This window comes from Kogia breviceps, chromosome 7, assembly GCF_026419965.1.
Source record: "Kogia breviceps isolate mKogBre1 chromosome 7, mKogBre1 haplotype 1, whole genome shotgun sequence".
NCBI classification, from domain to species: Eukaryota; Metazoa; Chordata; class Mammalia; order Artiodactyla; family Physeteridae; genus Kogia; species Kogia breviceps.
In genome coordinates, this window is record NC_081316.1 from 117072766 (window position 1) to 117096776 (window position 24011).

The 24011-nt window shown below is 37.1% G+C and overlaps 1 protein-coding gene across 9 annotated transcripts in view; it reads right to left on the reverse strand.

Moving 5' to 3' along the window:
- ZBTB44 (zinc finger and BTB domain containing 44) overlaps window positions 1-24011 on the reverse strand; it is an 85597-nt gene that overhangs the window by 45633 nt on the left and 15953 nt on the right. Inside the window, exon 1 of one of the 9 annotated variants that reach the window (XM_059069766.2) lies at window positions 4017-4037. The exons of the other annotated variants lie outside the window; for them this stretch is intronic. The gene's annotated coding sequence lies outside the window, so the exon portion shown is untranslated. Of the gene's footprint in view, window positions 1-4016; window positions 4038-24011 lie in introns of those variants that run through there. 9 annotated transcript variants of the gene reach the window in all.

The window sequence follows — 24011 nt, forward strand, 5'->3', positions numbered from 1 at the left end:
TTGATGGTTTAGTAGCTGAAATAAAAGGTGATTTAGATCGTTTTCATGAGGCCACCATGCTAAATCAACAAGCTGAAAGACGGTAGTGAGAAAGTTAGTTCAAGGTAAGAAATATATTAAAATACATTCTCTATACCTGTCCCCTAAAGTGTCCAATCAGTGGAGTCTGTTAGCTAATGTCACACTTAATGAGCTGCATAGTCTTAAATAATAATAGTTTGTAAATAATGACAATTATAGAGTACTATTTTCCAGATATAGTTCTAAATGCTTCACATTCGACAATTTCATTGTCATGATGTCTCTATCAGTATGTACATTTTATCCCCATTTAACAGAAAAAGGTTAACCACCTTGCTGAAGCCAGAAAGTTACTAAGCGGCAGACCCAGGGCTCAAATCCAGTCAGGCTGGCTCAGAACCTACACGCTTAACCTCAATGCTTCATCCTGCCTCTTTTAGGAGATAAAGCTAGTAAGTACAAGTGACCACGAGTCCAAGTTTTATGACGTGATAGATCTGCATTCTTTCTTCAACAATTCCTCCAAGGCTGTTATAAGGACTAAATGAGACAATACACGCCACACATGCTGAGCAGAGTATTTGGCACACTGTGAGCACTCAAGTGAAAGCAGCTACTGCTGTTTAGATTACTAACACGATAAAAGCCCCTTTCTGAAAGAAAATTTATAAAACAAATAATGTTTAGTAATCAAGTGGATTTTCCTTTAAAAAAAAAAGTTGGTTTGCCTGTATCACATTTTACAGTTATTCACTAAAAATGTAAAAAACTGACATTCTTACTTTTAATTTTGCAAATCTAATAATACTTTTAAATAATAGTTTTTACAGTACTTTCCCCCTAAACTCTTTTAACATCCTCTATGTGAAGTCACGGAGGCTTGTATTAGCCCCTTGATAAAGATAAGAAAACACTAATGCTCAGAGAAGTTAAATGGCTAACAAATGACAACCAAAGCTAAGATCTGGGTCTTTTGACTGTTAGAATGCTTTTCCAATACAAGAACACATAGCTATGTACATCAATTATTTTATCTAAGACAAATAACTTCTCTTTTTTCTTTAAAAAAAAGTACTAAAATAAATGCAAAACAAATTTGGGGAAACACCTTTTGTAAATCATCTCTAGATAAAGAAGATTTCAAATGCCTCAAAAATATAGCCACCAGTTTAAAATGATGTTGAAGATGATGAATATTTAATTGACCTGGAAAAATGTGTGGTTCTGAGTATTAAACGAATGCACAATTACTGAATACAGTGAACACTCAATAGTGGTCATTATTATGTATTTAGAGAAAAGTGTGGTAAGAGTATATAGATGATAATCATCTTTGTGAAATATATACACATATGTATATATTTGTACACACACACACATACACACACACACACACAGAACAAGAGAACATGAGGTCTTAACTAGAGATTCATGGATTCACTAAGGGTGCCATGATCCTTCTGAAATTGCACACAGAAAAATGCGTGTATTGATGGTAGCTTTCATCATATTCAAGGAAATCACTGGTAGACTATGGGTGATTATTCTCTTCTTTTTGCACATTAAACAATTTTTTTCTTTTAAAAAGCACCATACTGCTGCAAAACCCTAGGGTTTCAGTTCCTCTTGGTTCGAACCCCAAAGTCATGCAGAGTAGGTCTACTTCTTCTTTCCCCTTGAAAAAGCTTTCAAAAACTGAAGATGGCAATCACATTCCATTTGTTCCTAAGGTTCTGTTCTTTAAGCTAAACATCCCTTGTCCCTTTAAGTTCTCCTTAAAACTTGATGAACATCCTTGCTATGCTCTCAACAATCTCCATTTCCCATATTCCTTTAAGACTGGTTACCAGAGTTGTACACAATATGACAGGTTATGGCAGGATTATAACTTGAGCATAACTTTACTATTTTTACCTCCCTTGTCTCAGTACAAATATTAGTAAGACTAAACCCGATATTCTTTTTTTTTTTTTTTTTTTTTTTTTTGGTGGTACGCGGGCCTCTCACTGTTGTGGCCTCTTCCGTTGCGGAGCACAGGCTCCGGACGCGCAGGCTCAGTGGCCATGGCTCACGGACCCAGCCGCTCCGCGGCATGTGGGATCTTCCCGGGCCGGGGCACGAACCCGTGTCCCCTGCATCGGCAGGCGGATTCTCAACCACTGCGCCACCAGGGAAGCCCAAACCCGATATTCTGACAGTCAAATCACACTACTGACTGATTTTGTTTATACTATTGAAAACTTAATTCAATAATCGACTGATTAGATGTGAGGAACTTTATTATGTAAAGAGGAACACAATTAAAAATAAAACATTGTCCTTGACCTCATTAAATTTGCAGTCTTGGGCTTCCCTGGTGGCGCAGTGGTTAAGAATCTGCCTGCCAATGCAGGGGCATGGGTTTAAGCCCTGGTCCGGGAAGATCCCACATGCCACAGAGCAACTAAGCCCATGCGCCACAGCTACTGAGCCTGAGCTCTAGAGCCCACGAGTCCCAACTACTGAGCCCATGTGCCACAACTATTGAGCCTGCATGCCACAACTACTGAAGCCCATGTGCCTAGAGCCCATGCTCCGCAGCAAGAGAAGCCACTGCAGTGAGAAGTCCCTGCTCACTGCAACTAGAGAAAGCCCACGCGCAGCAACGAAGACCCAATGCAGCCAAAAAAAAAAAACACAAAAAACTTAGTCTTTATGAAGATGACACATGTACCTAATTAAAACTACACAGCTAGTGCTATGTGAAAGCAAACAAAGAAAAATTTAGTTATGAATGTGCAGGGCAGAAGAGGCACCATGGAGGGTAGAGCATAATGAAAGTAGAACTCTGCCGGGTGATAAAGCAGATGGGAGTGCCAGGCTCTCACAGGACCTCACACGATCTCAGCGAGTGCTCACCATCCTGACGTGCCTTGCGTACAGTGTGTGCACTGTACTGGCAAACTGTTGTTAATGGCACTATAAGTTACTCTAAACGTGGGCATGCAGAGGTCGTCAGTTCAAACATCAATCCACTACATAACCATCACTTTCGAATGTTCTTTGTAAGTAAATGTACCTGTGAAGGGGAAAAGATTTTTAAAAAGACACCCTAAAGATTTCCAGCTGAATAAATATAAAAAATTCACTGAATATTCCAACATGAGAAGACAAAATGATCAATCTGAGGTTCTTCTTGGTCTGATAACACAATAAATGGCATGAAGCTCTGTGCTGAGCCAGCTAGGTAAGGCCGCTGAAGTAACTACCCTGACCAATCAGAGGCGACATCTCAAATATAAACCTGCCTGTGCGCTTTCCCAAAGACAAGCAATCACAACGAGACACCAGGCAGCTAGGACTGATCTGACCAAACTATCATTTAATTTATCTGCTGATTTCTCTCTCACAGGAATGAGATGAAGAGGGAAAAAAATGGGACAGATTTACATGAAGTTTTTTGTTCATTTGCTGTACCCCAGTAAACTGGCTTCTTTAAAAGCCAGGCCATCAGGAGCACTTAGTTTGATCGGGATCACGCGGTTCAGGGAGGAACATGCCTTCCAGCAAGTGACACTCATAATCCAGGGACCATCTGCATGAACAAAGGTGTGAAAGCATGAAATTAAATAGTATATTTGGAGAACACGTGCAACAGGGTGTTGAAAACATTTCAATCGTGGTTTGGGTGGAGGCCCCAAACAACAGATACTGTATCCAAAGTGAGGTGCAAGGCCACCTGGGCCTGGAGGCCGGGGAAACTTAAGTTTCAACCTTGAGTTACACCCACCTTCAACATTCAAAGAGTTAAATATTAGAAAAGGACTTTTGCTGAGTGATCAGTGTGTTGTGAGTTTCAAACCCTCTCCCACTCCCTTCTACTCCCGCATAATGGAAAGGGTTTAAGGCAAGTTTGCCCTTTGTTTCAGGTCTACAGAAAATGTGTCACACTTGAAAAAAATCTAATGGATACAAGTCTGATTTAAACTCTGGCGAAGACTACGAAGTATGCTTACCATCTCCCAACAGTATATAAAAGCAATGCCTGGAGTGGCTGAAGAGACTCTGGTGCCCAAATGCTGGGTGCACATCCTGGTACCGCCATGTGTAGCAGTGGGACCTTAGGCAAGTCACCAAACTTCACGGTAATTTCTTCAGCAGTGAAACAGGGATAACAGAACCTACTTCAGAGAGCTCTGAGCATTAACTGGCCTGATACACATAAAGTGCTTTTAACAGTAGTTAGCACGAAATAAATGCTACAGAAACATCAGCCGCTGCTGCTACTGTTATTAAAGACCTTTAGTTCTTATTCAATCCTGGTTTCTCTCAATCCTGGAGGGGTCAGAAACCACAGTTAGCAAATGAGGAGGAATAAAAGAGCAGAGAGGAAAAACAGAAAAAGGAAGCCAAACAAACCTCACTTTCCACTGCAGACCTATAGTAGGCCTGAGGTGGGCAAAGAAGAAAACCTTGAACTCTGAATTAAATTTATTAGTTCTCGAAAATAATGTTTCTATTCCCTGAAAGTAACCAGAAAAGTTATTAACACTTGGCCTTCAAGAGGCTGGAGGGAGTATTAACCCCCACAGAATAAATTTTTTTTTTTGCGGTACGTGGGCCTCTCACTGTTGTGGTCTCTCCTGTTGCGGAGCACAGGCTCAGCGGCCATGGCTCACGGGCCCAGCGGCTCCGGGGCATGTGGGATCTTCCTGGACTGGGGCACGAACCCGTGTCCCCTGCATCGGCAGGCAGATTCTCAACCACTGCGCCACCAGGGAAGCCCACCACAGAATAAATTTATATGGATGGTGGAAGACAAAAATAAAATGGATTCTGAGTACCTTCCGTAAATTGTGTTTGTTCAATGTAACGGTTACACATATGGTACAAAGTATAATACAGATGGAGGTATGGAATGGAAGGAAGATGAAGATTAGACTGGGAAATGCCCTGTATGCCATGTATTTATTACATTAATTTCCCAACACAGGTCTGTGAAAACTTAGTCTCATGACATACTCTATAATAAATTACACAGACAAATATAATTTAGAAACACTGCAGTAACATACATTGTGGCAAACCTTGGGATGAAATTATGTTATTTGAAAAAGTCATACATCATATGGATAGTATATAAGCCAGAAAGTATATCCTGAAATTTTTATAAATTAGATAATTCTATTTTAAAAAACCTTGTTAACTCTCCATATGCGTGTAGATGAATATGTATGTGTGTAGTTACATATTTAATTTGGAACTCTTTTAAAATTCTCAAATAAATATTTTTTAAATCCAATTACTAATGCAGAATTTATGTAGCACTCAAAATAAAAATGTATTTTGTAATAGTTTGCAATTTGAACCAGTGAGTAACTCAGAAAGTTTCTTTCCCATCCCTTTTATTCCAAATTACTTATGAAATAGTATATACGTGTTTATGAAAGTTGCCGTTGCTAAACAACATATACTTTAAGGAGAGAAAAAAATCCTATGATTCCGTTTTGTAGTTGGGTTGAAAAACATTTACCAAATAAGGTATATAGCCCAGTTGCTAGAACAGTTGAAGTTAGACAAATACTAAGTTTTGAATTCTGACTCTTCCATTTACCATTCAGGCACTAAATCTTAAGTCTAGTTACTTCATCTCTTTATGCTGCAGTTTTCTCATTTGTAAAACAGGAATGGAAATTACACTTTCAAGGTAGTCAAGAGGACTGAATTAGCACAATTCCTGGCACAAAGTAAAACATTCAGTAAATGTTAGCTTCTATTATTACCCTAGAAAAAGTGTGAATAAAATGAAATGGAGATAAAATTTCAAAATATCTACTCTATTTCTTACATGACACAGAGCACATCTTGAATATGTATATTTTGATATAAAGATTAACTGATAAAAATTATCAGAGGATTTGAGATTAAAATGGAGTAGCTCGGACTTCCCTGGTGGCACAGTGGTGAAGAATCTGCCTGCCAATGTGGGGGACATGGATTTGAACCCTGGTCCAGGAAGATCCCACATGACGCAGAGCAACTAAGCCCGCGAGCCACAACTACTGAAGCCCGCACACCTAGAGCCCATGCTCCACGACAAGAGAAGCCACCACAATGAGAAGCCTGCACACCTCAATGAAGAGTAGCCCCCACTCACCGCAACTAGAGAAAGCCTGTGTGCAGCAATGAAGATCCAATGCAGCCAATAAATAAATAAAAATGGAGTAGCTCTTCAGCATATAAAGTGAGGTGGCTGCCTCAGATGATTAAAGAGAAAGTAATGAGACTGCTAACCTTGAAACTAATTTGCGAGGATGTGAAACTTGATATTTAATAAGAATTTGCATGTTTAAATATCCAGCCACAGCTCAAAACTGGACACTAACTTTCCAAATTATACTAACAAGGTTTTAATTATGCTAAAACTGAATTGAGATAACTTCATTCCCACCCTATATTCTAATTAAAACCAATCAAGGACAGAAAATAAGGTTAGGGAGAGAGACATACTGAATTTAAGATGCCTCTAACAGGAATATACATGTGCAATTTATATATGAAGCATCTGTACTAGTTGACTGTGTACAATAGCAAATGCAGCACTAGGACTTTCAGATATCTTATCTCACATGAGGTAAGATGATAATCCGATTTTACAGAGGAATTGAGACTTGAAAGACTTTGTTTGAGGCCACTTATGCTTATGTTTATACCAATGCTAATGACCTAGGACCTTATGCAATAGGTAACCACTGGAGAACCACTGGAGAGCAGTGTTATTTACAGCTACATTTTAAGATTATCCTGGTAGCAATATAGAAGGTGGTTGTTAATAGCAGTACAAGTGTAAGATAATATAAAATCGAATGAAGTCAGTGGCAGTGAAGATAGAGAACATAAATTGAGAAATATTTAGGAGGTAAAACCACCTAGGCATGATTTTGTGTTGGGGATGGGATGGGGGAGTAGTAGGAGACAAGAATGTAACCCTAGGTTTTGACATGGATGGTTGAGTGGATGGTATTTTCACCAAACAAGGCAGTGAAAGAGGAAGAGCTGGTTTTGGTAGGGCTTATATTTGAATGAAAAGAAATATTTTGGTTTTAAGCATACAATCTGAAATACTTCTGAGAGGAATATTCGAGAGTACATGTATATATGAAGTTGCCCATTCTGGTCCGGAGTTCAGGGAAGAGGTCGAAGCTGGACCTAAATACTGGGTTTTAGGTAAGTCATTGGTAAATTTCATCCTGCTGAATTTGTTAGAGCCTAAGACTTCTAAAGAATGTGTAGGGAGTAGAGGCAGAAAAGCAAGTTGTGAGAAGCCTGGAGCAAGCAGAGAGCAAAAGGATGCGGTAAAAACATTTTATGGTGTCTAATTTATAGTTTGAACCTGTCCAGTATTTAGCATAATACAGAGGCAGTGAAATACGTGAATGGATAGATATATGTCCTGAAATTTCTATCTGGTTTGGCTATATAAAGTGCCTATATCTATTCATTATCAGTGGTTAAAAGGTGAAGATAAAGTTGCAATTTGAATTTACAGCCTTGAATTTGAATTAAAAGCATCAGTATGAACTCATAACGTAGTTAATCTTCAGCCATGAATATCCCTAGCACCCAGACTGGCTTCCAAATTCCATTTCCCAATAAAAGAAATCATGGCTCCTTAGAGAAAAGGCAGATTGCACTCTGGGGGCAGTAAATGTCCACCTGGAGCATCTTATCAGCTATGCAAGGAAGCTATCAAAGATCACTAGGGGTATGCCAAAATGCAAGTCACTTTGAGGAGATTCCCAATGGCAAAAAATGGAACAGTAAACTGAATCAATGAAATACATTCATGAGTTCACATGACACTAGAAACAAAAACAAACCTAATCCATCACCTTTAAAGATGCTAATGAACCAAAAAATTATTTTGAAAACTGGTCTTAAAAAGAGGGAAAGAGGGACTTCCCTGGTGGTCCAGTGGCTAAGACTCCGTGCTCCCAATGCAGGGGGCCCAGGTTCGATCCCTGGTCAGGGAACTAGATGCCACATGCATGCTGCAACTAAGAGTTCACACCACAACTAAGGAGCCCGCATGCCACAACTAAGGAGCCCACGAGCTGCAACTAAGACCCAGTGCAACTAAATTTAAAATAATAATAATAATAATAATAAAAGATCTCACATGCCACAATGAAGATCCTACATGCCTCACCTAAGATCTGGTGCAGCCTAAATAAACAAATTAATTAATTAATTTTTAAAAAGGGGGGAGAATAAAGCATTTATTCTGCCTTTCTAATATAAACAGTATTTTTAAGTAATCAAATAGAATATGAAAGGTTTCTCTTTATGGAAATATTCCAGCTAATAAATGAAGAAAGAATGTCAGAATTAGAAGAACACCATTTTGCACACCACTCCCCCAAATAAAGAGGCATTAATCATCATGGTTTACAACTTCACAGAAAGAGCAGTAAGACACTGCAATAAAGACTGAACAAAAATCTGACCAAGTTTCTAGATCCAACTACCAATTCACAGTAAATACAGAGGAACAGGAATATGTTAAGCTATACCACTGCAGTGCAAATGGCAAAATTTAGACTGTGAGAAACTCTACAGGACAAAAGACTTAGAAGGAAAAAAACAGCAAGGAAGAAAGAGATAAAGGGGGAACTAGAATGGGGAACTTTGTGCTTATCTTAGAGAATAAACTTATGAGATAATTGGAAATTTGTTTTTATTGACTACTTGAAAATGTCAAGAAATTATTGTTAATTTTTAAATGTAATAACATCGCTATACATTTTATAAAACAGCTTTACTGAGATACAATTCACATCCTATACAATTCATCCGTTTAAAGTGTAGAATGCAAAGAGTTTTGAGTATATTCAGGTATGTACAAAAATTACACATTTTAGGACTTTCTCATACCTCAAAAAGAAACCCTGTATGTTAGCTAACACCACCATCCTCTCCCCTCCACCTCTCTGCCAACCCTAAGCAACCACTAACCTACTTTGTTTCTATAAATTTCTTTGTTCAGCACTTCCACATGAATGGAATCATATAATTTTTGAACTGTGGCTGGCTTCATTCACTTACCATAGTGTTTTCAAGGTACATCCAAGTTGTAGCAAGTATCAGTGTTTCACTAATTTTTATGCCCAAATAATATTCCACTGTATGGATGTAGCACATTTTATCTATTCACCAGATGACAGACATTTGGGTTGTTTCCATCTCTTAGATATTACGAATAACTGTAACCATTTGTGTACAAGTTTCTGTCTGGACACACGTTTACTGTTTTCCTGAGTACCTCTTTATGAGTAGAATTGAGTCCTAAGGTAACTCTTGGCTTAATTGTTTGAGAAACTGCCAGACTGTTTTCCAAAGTGGCTGTACCTTTATGTTCTGATTTCTCCAAATTTCACCAATACTTCTTATTATCTGACTTCCTGATTCTAGCCATCCTAATGGGTGTGAAGTGGTATCTCACTGTGGTATTGATTTGCATTTCCCTGATAACTAATGATGCTGAACATCTTTTCATGTGCTTATTGGCTATTTGCAAATCATCCTTGGAGAAGTGTCTATTCAGCTGCTTTGTCCATTTTTTTTTTTTTTTTTTTTTGCAGTACACGGGCCTCTTACTGCTGTGGCCTCTCCCATTGCGGAGCACAGGCTCCGCGGCATGTGGGATCTTGCCCAGGGTTACGAACTCGTGTCCCCTGAATCGGCAGGCGGACTCTCAACCACTGCGCCACCGGGGAAGCCCAGCCCTATCCATTTTTTAACTGGGTTGTCTTTTTATTATTGAACTGTAAAAGTTCTTTATTCTAGATACAAGTTGCTTATCAGATATACAGTTTACAAAAATTTTCTCCCATTCTGTGGGTTGTTATTTCACTTTCTTGGTGTCCTCTGAAGCATAAGTTTTTAATCTTGATGAAGTTTAACATCTATTTTTTTCTTTTCTTGCTTGTGTTTTTGGTGTCATATCCAAGAATCCCTTGCCAACTCCAATGTCATGAGGAATTACCTCTGTCTTATTCTAGCAGTTTTTAGTTTTAGCTCATTTTGAGTTATTTTTTTTATATATGATGTGAGGTAAAGATCCAACTTCATTCTTTTTTATGTGGCTACACAGTTGTCCCAGTACTATTTGTTAAAAAGACTATTCTTCCCCATTCAATGGTCTTGACAGCCTTGTTGAAAATCAGTTAAGCATAGATATATGGGTTTACATCTGGACTCTCAATTCTATTCCATTGTTCTGTATGTCTATCCTTATTCTTATTGATTACTGCTACTACATAGTAAGTTTGAAATCAGGAAGTCTGAGTCCTACAAATTTGTCCCTTTTTCAATATTGTTTTGGCTATTCTGGGTTCCTTGTAACTTTATTTATTTATTTATGGCTGCGTTGGGTCTTCATTGCTGAGTGCAGGCTTTCTCTAGTTGCGGCGAGTGGGGGCTACTCTTCGTGGTGGTGCATGGGCTTCTCTTGCCGTAGAGTATGGGCTCTAGGCACATGGGCTTCAGTAGTTGTGGCTCATGGGCTCTAGGCATGCAGGCTCAAGTAGTTGTGGCACACGGGCTTAGTTGCTCCACGGCATGCGGGATCTTCCTAGACCAGGGCTTGAACCCATATCCCCTGCATTGGCAGGCGGATTCTTAACCACTGCACCACCAGGGAAGCTCCCCTTGTAACTTTTAGAATCAGGGTGTCAACCTCTACAAAAAAAATCAGCTGAGATTTTAATTAATTAATTAATTAATTAATTTTGGTTGCATTGGGTCTTAGTTGTGGCTTGTCAGCTTCTTAGTTGCAGCATGTGGGCTCCTTAGTTGTGGCATGTGAACTCTTTTAGTTGTAGCATGCATGTGGGATCTAGCTCCCTGACCAGGGATCGAAACCAGGCCCCCTGCTTCGGGAGTGCAGTCTTATCCACTGTGCCACCAGGGAAGTCCCTCAGCTGAGATTTTGACAGTGATTGTGCTCAAGTTTATAGATTACTTTGGGGTGTACTGCCGTCTTCACAATACCGAGGCTTCCAATCCATGAACATGGGGTGTTTTTCCATTTACTTAGACCATCTTTAATTTCTTTCAACAACATTTGGTAGTATTCAAAGTATAAGTTCTGCACTTCCTTTGTTAAATTATTTCCTAAGTATTTTATCCTTTTTGATGCTACTGTGAATGGAACTGCATTAATTTCATTTCTGATGGTTCATTGTTCATAGTATTCCTTTATAATCTTTATTACTTCCTTCCTTCTGGTTGCTTTAGCTTTAGTTTCCTCTTCTTTTCCCAGTTTCTTAAGGGGAAGGATGGTTATTAATTTGAGATCTTTCTTCTTCCTTAATATAGGTATATAGAACTATAAATTTCCATCTAAGCATTGCTATAGCTGCATACCATAAATTCTGGTACATTGTATCTTCATTTTATTTTTTTGTTTTGTTTTGTTTTTTTAAATGTGGTACACGGGCCTCTCACTGTTGTGGCCTCTCCCGTTGCGGAGCACAGGCTCCGGACGCGCAGGCTCAGTGGCCATGGCTCACAGGCCCAGCCGCTCCGCGGCATGTGGGATCTTCCCGGACCGGGGCATGAACCCTTGTTCCCCGCATCGGCAGGCAGACTCTCAACCACTGTGCCACCAGGGAAGCCCCCATTTCTACTATTTTTAATAATTACATATTTACCTACACCAGTGCTCTTTTGTTTGTGTGTGCATTTGAATTACTATCTAGGATTATTTGCTTTCAGCCTTAAGAACTTCTTTCAGTATTTCTTATAAGGTGGTCTGCTAGCAAGAAAATCAGTTTTTATTTAAAATATTTTGCTTCCACTTTAGAAAGACAGTACAGGATTCTTGGTTGACAGTTTTTTTCTTTGAGCACTTAGAATATGTTATCACACTGCTTTCTGGCCTCCCCTATTTCTGATAGGCAGTCCGCTATTAATCTTACTTGTGGGGGGGGGTTCCATTTTAAGTAACGAGTTATTTTTCTCTTGCTGCTTTTAAAATTTTCTCCTTGTCTTTGATTTTCAGCATTTTTACTATGATAGGTCTGTTTGGAGATTTCTTTGCATTTTTCTTACTTGGGAGTTCATAGAGCTTCTGGATATGTAGGTTACTGTTCTTCAAAAAATTTGAGACATTTCCTGTCATTATTTCTTCAAATATTTATTCTTCTCTCTCCTCTCCTTCTGGTAATCCAATTACACATATGTTGGTGTGCTGGATGGTGTCCCACATTTTTCTGAGACTGTTCATTTTTCTTCATCTTTTTTCCTCTCTGTTCTTTGGTTTGAATAATCTCTATTGTGCTACGTTCAAGTCTGCTAAATCTTTCTTCAGCCAGGTCAAACCTACTGAGTCCCTTTAGTGAATTTTTAATTTCTGTCATTGTGTTTTTCAATTCCAGAATTTCTACTGTTCTTTGAACAATTCTTATTTACTATCAATAGTCCCTGTTTTATGTGAAATTGTCATTACACCATCCTTTACTTCTATAATCACGCTTTCCTTTAGTTCCTTTAGTTTCCTTTAGTGAATATAATTTACAATGGTTACTGTGAAGTCTTTTTCTGTTAAATCTGATAACTGGTCTCTCTCTCACAGGCAGTTTTTGTATTGCCTGCTTTTTTTCTGGTATATGTAGCCTATATTTTATAACTATAAATGGAGTAAAGCCTTTAGAAATTGTGAATCACTATTGTGTATACCTGAAACAATATAATACTGTACATCAACTATACCTCAATAAAAATTTTTTTAAAAAGCCTTCTACAACTATTAAGTCACAGGACACAAGGTAAACATGAAGAAGTCAAGTGTATTTTTATACAATAGCAATGAACAATAGGAAATCTAAATTTAATTTTTAAAAAATTTTAAACCCTCAATATCATTACAGTAATCCCAGAAGAAAAAACTTAAATATAAAACTAACAAAACATGTACAGAACCTATATGCTGAAAAGTATAAAACATGGACAAAAGAAATTAAGGAGGACCTAGGTAAATGGAGAAACATATTATTTTCATGAATTGGAGAAGAATATAATAAAAATGTTATTCCTTCTCAAATTGTTGTACAAATTAAACACAATTACAATTACAGCAGGATTTTTTTTGTAGGTATAGACGAGTTGATTCTAAAATTTACATACAAAGCAAAAAGAACTAGAATGGACAAAACAACTTTGAAAGAGAAAAATGAAGTTAAAGTTATTAAACTAAGTTAAACACTTACTATAAAGCTACCGTAATCCAAACAGAGTAGTATTAGCAAAAGGACAGACACAGAGACCAATGGAACAGAAGAGAATCCAAAAATATATCCACACAAACATGGGTGATTTTTGACAAAGGAGTAAAAGCAATTCAATGGAGTAAAGAAAGTCATTTCAGTAAATGCTATTGCAACAACTGAAATTCCATATATGAAAAGAAAACCTTGACTGAAACCTCATCCTTCACGCAAAAGTTAACTCAAAATGGGTCACAGATCTAAATGTAAAGCTAAAACTATACAACATCTTTTTAAAAAGATAGGAGAGGGCTTCCCTGGTGGCACAGCAGTTGAGGGTCCGCCTGCTGATGCAGGGCACACGGGTTCATGCCCCGGTCCGGGAGGGTCCCACATGCCGCGGAGCGGCTGGGCCCATGGGGCATGGCTGCTGGGCCTGCACGTCTGGAGCCTGCGCTCCGCAGCGGGAGAGGCCGCAGTGGTGAGAGGCCCGCGTACCGCAAAAAAAAAAAAAAAAAAAAAGGAGAAAACCTTCGTGACCACAGGTTAGGCAAAGAGTTCTTAGATATTAAGCCAAAAGCACAATGAAAAGCAAAAAGACGATAAAATGGACTTCATAATTAAAAACTTTTGTGAAAACACTATTATTAAAAGAGAATGAAAGACAAGCTCCAGCTTGGAAGAAATTATTTGCAAATCACACATCTGTCAAAGAACTTTTATCCAAAATACGTAAAGAGCTCTTACAACTCAATGGTAAGAAAACCACCCCATGAAAAAATGGGCAAGAGAGTTTTGATTCTGGGCCAAGATGAATATAACACTTCTTTCTATTCCTTCCACTTAGTACAGTTAAGCACTATGTACTTATGTATAAAATAAACATAAGACATCTTTGAAAGACAGAGAAATAGTAGACCCACAAGGAATGACACTGGTGAGTCCTCTGAGTTTTATATTTACCTATTATATCCTGGACTGGGTGAAAGGAGCCAGAAGGCCAACAAATGCCAGAAGGTGCAGACAAAAAAAAAAGTTCCAAGAAAAGCCAGCTCTTTATAGCCAAAGAACAAGGCAAGAGGAAGCCTAGTAAGAAAGAAAATGTTTAAGACAATAATTGCTCTACTCAGTCGAACACCACAGAAAAAACTCACTTCAACCACATCAACACAGGCCAAGTGAGGAGCTGAGATGTCTCCCTCTCTGCAAGCGTAACGAGGTGTCTCTGCCCCCTGTTGGTATGTGTCAGAGAAGGCCAAGGTGGATACGGACTTCCATCCTGATGAGGATCCTCATCAGTCAGTGGAGAACACAAGGGGAGCATAAACAAGGTGTTCCTCCTCTTTCACCAGGGTAGTTCAACACAGGCCTAGTGGGGAACTCAAACTTCCAAGTCTGACCAGCAGTAACTAGGCACTACTTTCCCCACCATGTATTTTTTCACCTCTCCCTAGTAGTAATGAGGCAGAGCCCCTCTTCCCTTACTGGAGTTGTGTCTGAGGAGGCCTGCTAAAACTGAAGATTTAAGTAAGATCCAGAGCCTCATAACATAAATCCAAAAATGTCCAGGATACAACAGAAAATCATTCATCGTACAAGGAACCAAGAAAAATGTCAATTTGAATAAGAAAAGTCTATGGATGCCAACACTGAAATGACATAAATGTTCTAACTGCTTGACAAGGATTTTAAAGTAGTCATCATAAAAATGCTTTAAGGAATAATTATGAACATGCCTGTAACAAATGAAAAAATAGAAAATGTCAGTAAAGGAATAAAAGATACAATACAATAACTCTAATGAGATACCACTTCACACCCACTAGGATGTTGTTCTCTGCCAAAAAGACAGACAATGACAAATGTTGCTGAGAATACAAAGAAACAGAAAACTTCACACATTGCTGCTAGGAATACAAAATGGCACAGCCACTTGGAAAACAGTCTTGGAAGTTCCTTAAAAGGTTATACAGAGTCATATGTTCTAACAACTCTACTCACCCAAAAGAATTGAAGAGATGTCCACATAGAAACCTATACAGCATAGCAAAATATTCACGGTACTCAAAAAGTAAAAACAACCCAAATATCCATCATTGATGGATGGACAAATAAAATGTGGCATATTTATACAATGGAGTATTATTTGGTAACAAAAAAGAAATGAAGTACTGATACATGCTACAACATGGATAAAATTTGAAAACATTATGCTAAGTGAAAAAGCCAGTTACAAAGGACCACATATCGTATGATTCCTTTTATATGAAATGTTCTGAACAGGAAAATCTAGAGAGACAGTAAATTAGTGGCTGCCTAGGGTTGGGGAGTGGGGAAATTTGGGGGTAACAGCTAAGGGATTCAGGGATTTTTTAGGTAATGGAAAATGGTCTAAAATTGATTGCAGTGATTGATGCACAAATCAATGAATATACTAAAAGCCACTGAACTGTACACTTTAAATGGGTGAATATGTAGGGTACGGTATACTAATTTTAAAGCTGTTACAAAAAATTCAAGAGATAGTTCAACAAAAGAATGAAGAGGACAGGGGAACCAATCAGTAAACTTGATGATAGAACATTAGAAATTACTCAGTTTGAACAACAGAGAGAAATGATAAGTCCATGCTCAGACACATCATAAGCAAACTGTTGGAAACAGAAAGACAAAGGAAAAAATTTTTTAAGCAGCAAGAGGGGAATGACTCCCTACCTATAAGGGGAAAACAATTAAAATAATGGAGTCTTTCTCATCAGAAACCATGAGGCCAGAAGGAAGTGGCACAACACTTTTTAAGTACTCAAAGAAAAGAACTGCCAACCAAGAATGCTATAGCAAACGAAAATCATACTTCAGGAATAAAGAGGAAATCAAGACATTCTTATACGATCAAAAACCAGAGAATCAGATGCCAGCAGATCCACCCAAAAAGTAAGTTCAGACAGCTCTTGAAATGAAAGGAAGAACAATGAAAAATAACAAATTACAGTGACCCTTTGAACTGTACAGGTCCACTCATAATGTGGATTTTTTTTCAATAGTGAATACTACAGTACTACATGATCTCCGGTTAGCTGAATCAAGGTTCGCTGAATCCAAGGACACAGAACCTTGAATACGGAGGAACCCTCAGATTCGAAGGGTTGACTATAAATTATACAAAGATTATCCACTGTGCAGAGGGTCAGCTCGGTGCCCTAGTCCCTGCCGTGTTCAAGGGTCAACTGTATAGGCTATATAGTCTTTCCTTCTCCTCTGACTTTTCTAAATTGTTTCACATAATTGAAGCAAAAACTATAACAATGACGTGATTTTCAAAGCATGTACAGGAAATATTTAAGGCAATTATAAACAGAGGAGTGTAACTTCAAAAAGAGGTAAGCCTTCTATCCTTCACTCAGACTGGTAAAATACTGACAACAGTAGGCTGTGATAAGTTATTTATGTATATGTAATACCTAGAGCAAATTCAAAATAATATATACAAAGACATGCATTCAAAACACTAAGGATAAATCAAAATGGATTCTCAGAAAGGTACAAGTAACCCACAGGAAGGCAGGAAAATAATAGAAACAAAGAACAGAGGAAACAAATAAAAACAAAAAAATGGCAGACTTAAGCCTCAACATATCAATAATTTCCTTGAATGTACATAATCCAAATAAAACCAACTAAAAGACACAGACTGGTAGAACGCATATTTTCAAACCATGAGCCAACTACATGCTATCTGTAAGAAACTCACTTCAAATATAATGATATAGGTAGGCTGAAAGTAAAAGGATGAAGAAAATATAGAATTATACTGTTCAATGAAGGAGCTACTAGCGACATGTGGTTATTTTAATTTAAATCAATTAAAATAAATTAAATTGAAAATTCAGCTTCTCAGTCTTACTAGCCATACTTCAAGTAATATATCAAAAAGCAGTTTTACTGTATTGATAATGTGCCCATATCACTTTATTAAAAAAAAGTTCTCCAAAACTCTATTATAAATGAAAACACCTACATTATCTAATAAGTTATTTAATTAACAGCAGTTAATAAAGGGTTTTTTTTTTATTGTGGCAAAATAAATAACATAAAATTTACCATTTTAACCATTTTTAAGTCTAGTTGCTTTAAGGACATTCACACTGTTGTACAACCATCATCACTATGTCCAGATCTTTTTCATCATCCCATAACAAGACTCAGTGCTCATCAAACAACACGTCTTCATTCTTCACCCTCTACCAGACCCTGGTAACCAACCTTCTATTTCTACTTCTATGAATGTGACTACTCTAGGTACATCATATAAATGGAATCATCCAATATTTGTCCTTTTGTAATTGGCTTATTTCATTTAGCATAATGTCTCATCCATTCTGTAGCATGTATCAGAATTTCCTTCCTTTTTAAAGAATGTATAATATCCCATTGTATATTTTGTTTATATATTCATCTGTTGATAAAAATTTGGATTGTTTCCACAGTTTTTTAATCCTCTACTTAACTAATGAAAGCAAGATTTATTCACAAATTCGAAGAATCTCCAGGTAGAGATCAGTCTTGGAGGTCATCTAGTTCCACAGCCTTCTAATACTTAAAAATCATTTGATAGAAGTTACCACAATCATAAAGTTCTGTATCATCTTAAGTAAGAGTGGCTACCACTTTAAACTGTTCACATTTCTCTTTTCCAAGTTGGCAATTACCACCAGTATTTTAATTTTATTTATTTAGCCATATCACACATGAAAGAGGATGTTCGCATATATGATACACCTCCATGGGCAAAAATTCAGGTTAAAAAAAAATGTGTTAAACAGTTTCTCCAAAGAAGATATACAGATTGCTAACAAACACATGAAAGGATGCTCAACATCACTAACCATTAGAGAAGTGCAAATCAAAACTACAATGAGGTATCATTATCACCACACACCGGTCAGAATGGCCATCATCAAAAAATCTACAAACAATAAATGCTGGAGAGGGTGTGGCGAAAAGGGAACCCTGTTGCACTGTTGGTGGGAATGTAAACTGATACAGCCACTATGAACAGTATGGAGGTTCCTTAAAAAACTAAAAATAGAACTACCATATGACCCAGCAATCCCATTATTGGGCATATACCCTGAGAAAACCATAATTCAAAAAGAGTCATGTACCACAATGTTCATTGAAGCTCTGTTTACAATCACCAGGACATGGAAGCAACCTAACTGTCCATCGACAGATGAATGGATAAAGAAGATGTGGCGCACATATACAATGGAATATTACTCAGCCATAAAAAGAAATGAAATTGAGTTATTTGTAGTGAGGTGGATGGACCTATAGACTGTCATACAGAGTAAAGTAAGTCAGAAAGAGAAAAACAAATACAGTATGCTAATGCATATATATGGAATCTAAAAAAAAAAGAAGAACCTAGGGGCAGGACAGGAATAAAGATGCAGACTTAGAGAATGGACTTGAGGACACAGGGAGGGGGAAGAGTAAGCTGGGGGACGAAGTGAGAGAGTGGCATAGACATATATACACTACCAAATGTAAAATAGATAGCTAGTGGGAAGCAGCCGCATAGCACAGGGAGATCAGCTCGGTGCTTTGTGACCACCTAGAGGGGTGGAATAAGGAGGGAGGGAGGGAGATGTGGGGATATGTGTATATGTATGGCTGATTCACTTTGTTATTCAGCAGAGACTAACACACCATTGTAAAGTAATTATACTCCAATAAAGATGTTAAGAAAAAACTGTGTTAAATATATATGACACAAAGTTTGCCATTCTAACCATTTTTAAGTGTACAGTTCAGTGGTATTAAGTACATTCACACTGTTGTACAGACAGCACCATCACCTACTTCTAAAACTTCTTCATTGACAAGGACAGATTTTGACCACCCTCAAAAGAACTGCAGAGAACAAACGCAAATAGCATCAGACTTTACTTTGGCATGGTATTCCCAAAAGGATTTTACCAAGTGTGTAAGAAATAAGCTCATCATTTAAATAAATAAAAAAACTTCATTTTTATATAAAGAAAATAAATTAATATGTTCAACTTCACTTTTAAAAATTGAGTTTATTTGACAATGAGAAGGAATCTTGATTTTTTTTTCTGATTCTCTACTCCACAGATAATATTAAAAAGGCAGCACATTGGTAGGTAAAATTTATAGAATTACATTGTATGTTGTTACTGCAAATTTTTTCGTTGAATCATTCTTGCTTATAGGCAATATGGAAGTGCAACTCACTTTGCTTACTCATCCTTTTCATTAAAAATTTATTCATGGATAAAATAAAAGTAATTGTAATAATCACACTTAAATAATTCATAATTGCCACAACTATTCATGGTACTGTATATTAGTAATGGTTCTTTACAATATCTCTAGCTTTAACTCACAACTGATAAAGAGACAGCAATCACAAAACCTCTGGTAATATCTGGTCTGTTGAGGACCCTGACTTAATTTGGTCAAGAATAGGACTTCCTACAGCAATCCGGGAAATCACCAATCTTTGAAGATACAGACAACTATGGAAAAACATAGCACTTTGATATAGTCAATACTATGTTAAGTGTCTCCAGAGGAACCACATGTCAGACTGTGAGGTATGTCTCTAGAACTGATAGTTTTCATTCTCTTATACTATAAGAGAATGTTTCATGGCTTGAACATTATCTTAGAGCTTAAAGAGATAAAGGATGGAGGAATAGATTGAAAAGATGCAATTTTTCCCCCCTCAACTGGGAAAAAACCCTCAGAAAATAGAATGAAAGAACTTGAATTTTAAAGCTGAAAGGTGTATTAGTAGATTATGTGTTTAAAAGTTCAGTTCACCAAACATTATCAAGTGCTAGATACTATGCTAAAAAGCCCAGAAACGTTAAACAGTCATAACTTAATGGAAGATGGGAGTGGAGCTCAGATTACTTGATTCTTGGAGTCTACTGCTTTGTACAAAAATCACAGTTAAAAACAGGACCTGGAGCCAGTATTCCTAAATTACAAGTACTCTTTCCACTGATGTGATAATAGTATAAGAATAATTGTTTCCATAGAGGAAACAATTGGAAACAGCTTGGGATGGGAAAAGGTTATGACTCATTCAAGTAAATACCTTTCTAAATTTTCAAACAAATGATTTAGTTAGGCAAATTCTATAACAAAATGATGTTTGAAATAAAGAAAAAAATTGTTCTTGGGCCAGAATTTTAAAAGCTGAGTTTTAGTTGTAGTCTTTGCTGCAAAACAACCTAAAGAGGAAAAGGTGACTGTGAAAATACCAAACATTAGCCTATTGTGATTATCTGAATGTCCCAGAAAAATACATGCTTATAGTTACAACTCTTCAATCTATAAATATAGAAATCTACAATAAAGTCTTAAAAAAACCTATTAATTTGAATTTTCTTAGAAATTTACTACCTCAAATCTCCCCAGTGAGCAATATATATATCTTACATCATAATTCCTTAATTCCTATTAAGGTTTTAAATTCTAGATATGCCATAGATAGATACTCTTAGTATCCACACACCTTTGAACTATAGAAAATTGCTATAAGGATAAATACATTGAGTTTTTTGACACAGTACAATGCATTAGTTAAAAGAACTGAAGTCTTTTCATATTGCCCAAATCCAACAACAGATTTCTCCACCTCATGTATAAATAAGCATTATTTATTTCACTATACTCAATTATCAATTAATATATTAATGGTGCCTAGAGACAGCTTATATAGTAGGAAGAGCAACTGCTTTTCAGACAAATCTGGATCTTTGTTGCTGTTGTTGTTTTATAACCTGTTTATTATTCAAGCATAGTTAATTTACAATATTTTGTTTCAAGGATACAGCATAGTGATTAAGGTTGTTCTGAAGACTACATTCCATTGTAGGTTCTTACAAGATATTGGGTATAATTCCCTGTGCTACATAGTAAATCCTTGTTGCTTATCTGTTTTATGTACAGTAGTTTGTATCTGTTAATCTCATACTTCTAATTTGTTCTTCCACCTCTCCCCTTTGGTAACCAGAAATTTGTTTTTTATGTGAGTCTATTTCTGTTTTTTTTTTTTTTTTTGGCTGCGCCATGCAGCTTACAGGATCTTAGTTCCCTGACCACCAGGGATGGAACCCATGCCCACTGCAGTGGAAGTTCCAAGTCCTAACCACTGGACAGCCAGGGAACTCCTGTTTTTTTTTTTTAATTAAAAAAAAATTTTTTTAAGTTTTTACAGTTTTAAAGGTCACTTTCCATTTACAGTTATCACAAAATATTGGCTATATTCCCCACGGTGTATAATACATCCTTGAGCCTATCTTACACTCAATAGTTTGTACCTCTCACTCCCCCACCCCTATATTGCCCCCCCAACTGGAAACCACTAATTTGTTCTCTATATCTGTGAGTCTGCTTCTTTTGTGTTATATTCGTTAGTTTGTTGTATTTTTTTTTAAGATTCCACATATAAGCGATATCATACAGTATTTATCTTTCTCTACAAACCTGGATCTTAATCATGACTATATCACTGAACTGACTGGATGCCCTCACACAAGTTAAATGTGGCAGGGGTTAAATGAGGTTAAATGAGTACATGGGAAGCACCCAGTGCCTAGCACATAGTATACACACAAGAATGTGATACAGCACTGAGTAATAGATGAAGTATCCTTATTGATAGGTCTGACTCTCTCACCTTTGGCTGAAATCAATCTCAAATCTCTAACTCCAGCATCCTTTCTGAACTCCAATTCTGGACCTCTTATGATGAGCTAGACTGCTAGACAATTCCATCTGAATGTGTTTGCCATCCTTCAAATTCACTGTCAGAAACTGAACGCAAATTCTTTCTCCTCAACTGATACTCCACAACAGGACTTCTACTAATGATAGATGCTTTCAATTATCCAGTCACCCAGAGCTTAAAATCTAGTACTCATTTTTGATTCAGCATCTCCTGTCAAAACCTGGAAATCTTCCCTTAGCTACTCTCCCTTCATAGGCAAATTCAGAAAAATTGCAGATACTCCCCAACTTATAAATATTTACTGATAATTCAAAGTCATTCTCCAGAGCAAGAGTGTTAACCATACCCACTACCAAGAGACAATAATAATGGTTTTGCATGGTCATTTAAATCTTTGCTCTAGTCTTCATTAGTTTATCTCTCTGTGCTTAGTTTTGAGGTAGTTATGAATACTATTAAATCCATCATGGTCAATAAACACAAAACCCGTTAAACTTAACAAAGAGAAGTATGTGATTATGGTGGAAACAAAACAGAGTTAAACATTTTAATAAACAGTGAGAAAGGATGCTGCCCCCCCCATGAATGAAATAAATCACTGAGCAGTATGAATGATTCTGAGGTATGCACAACAAATCCTACAATACATAAATATGCCATATCTACGAGATAATTGATAATCATCAGCTAGGGAAACAAGGAAAACTAGCAAAATGGAAAAAACTTTTGAGTATGTGTTTAGAGTAGCATCAACACTAGGTGGCAAGATTTCAAACTCTTTAGTCTCAGGACGCCTTTACACTCTTAAAATTTACTGAGAATTCCAAAGAACTTTTGTTTATGTGAACTATATTTACTAATATTACCATATTATACATTGAAACTTAGAAATGCAAAAATTTCATTCATTAAAAGTAATAAGCCCATTACGTTAGCACAACATATTTTTCAAAAACCTACACTTTCTCAGAACAAAAGAGAAGCAAGAGTGGCATGGATTTTTGCAAATCTCTTCAAGTCTGGTTTATTATTATTATATCAGTGGAATCCTCCTATCTGCATCTGCATTCAGTCTGTTGTGATATCTCATTTCAAGTAGCCTCTTGAAAACTCCATTGTACACCATGAGAATAAGAATGAAAATGACAAACAATATTTTAAAACTATTATGAAATTGTTTTGACCTCGTGTACTCTCTGAAAGCTTCTGGGGATCTCAGGACAGTTCCCACACCACAGTAACCACTGCCTTAACATTTAATGTTAAATCAGGAGATGGTTAGATATTTGTAGACAAGAACTTAGAAAAGGCTCAGCAAGGTGAATAGACTGCTGTTCAAACATCTGAGCCAAGCCAGAGAAAGATGGTTTTGTATATTCAAATTTGCACATCAAAGAGTAGTAAAATCCACTTGTCAGTCAAGATAATCATAAAGGACCAACTGCAACATAGACATAATAGATCTATTTAGGTAAAAGTTAGTCAAGAAAAGTTAAAATGCTTATCTGGCTAAGAGGAACAGAGCTTGCTGGGGAGATTCAGGGGCTAGGGTTAGGTCTCCTTGCTGGTTAAAAAAAAAAAGGCACACAAAACAAGCCGGTTAGGTGTTTTCATTTCTGGACTTAAGGCTTAGAACTGTAAGGGGTCACCTTGGAACCATAAGGAGAGCTACCTTAAAGATGGCAAAGCAAAAAGTTGAGAATTGAGGCCCTTGATGATGTCACTGAATTGCTGAGTAACTAACTCTGAAGCTGTCTTACTCTAGGATTTTTGTTTTTGTTTGAAATAGTGAATGTTCTTAGTGTTTAAGTCACTCGATTCAAAGTTATGATACACAAAATGAATACCCATATACAGATGTCCCATAGGTACTTCAACAGGTCCAAATGAATTAATCATCACTTCTCACAAATGTACTCCTCCTCTTGAAGTTCTCTGGCCAATGATACCACATTCCAAAAAGTGACAAACCT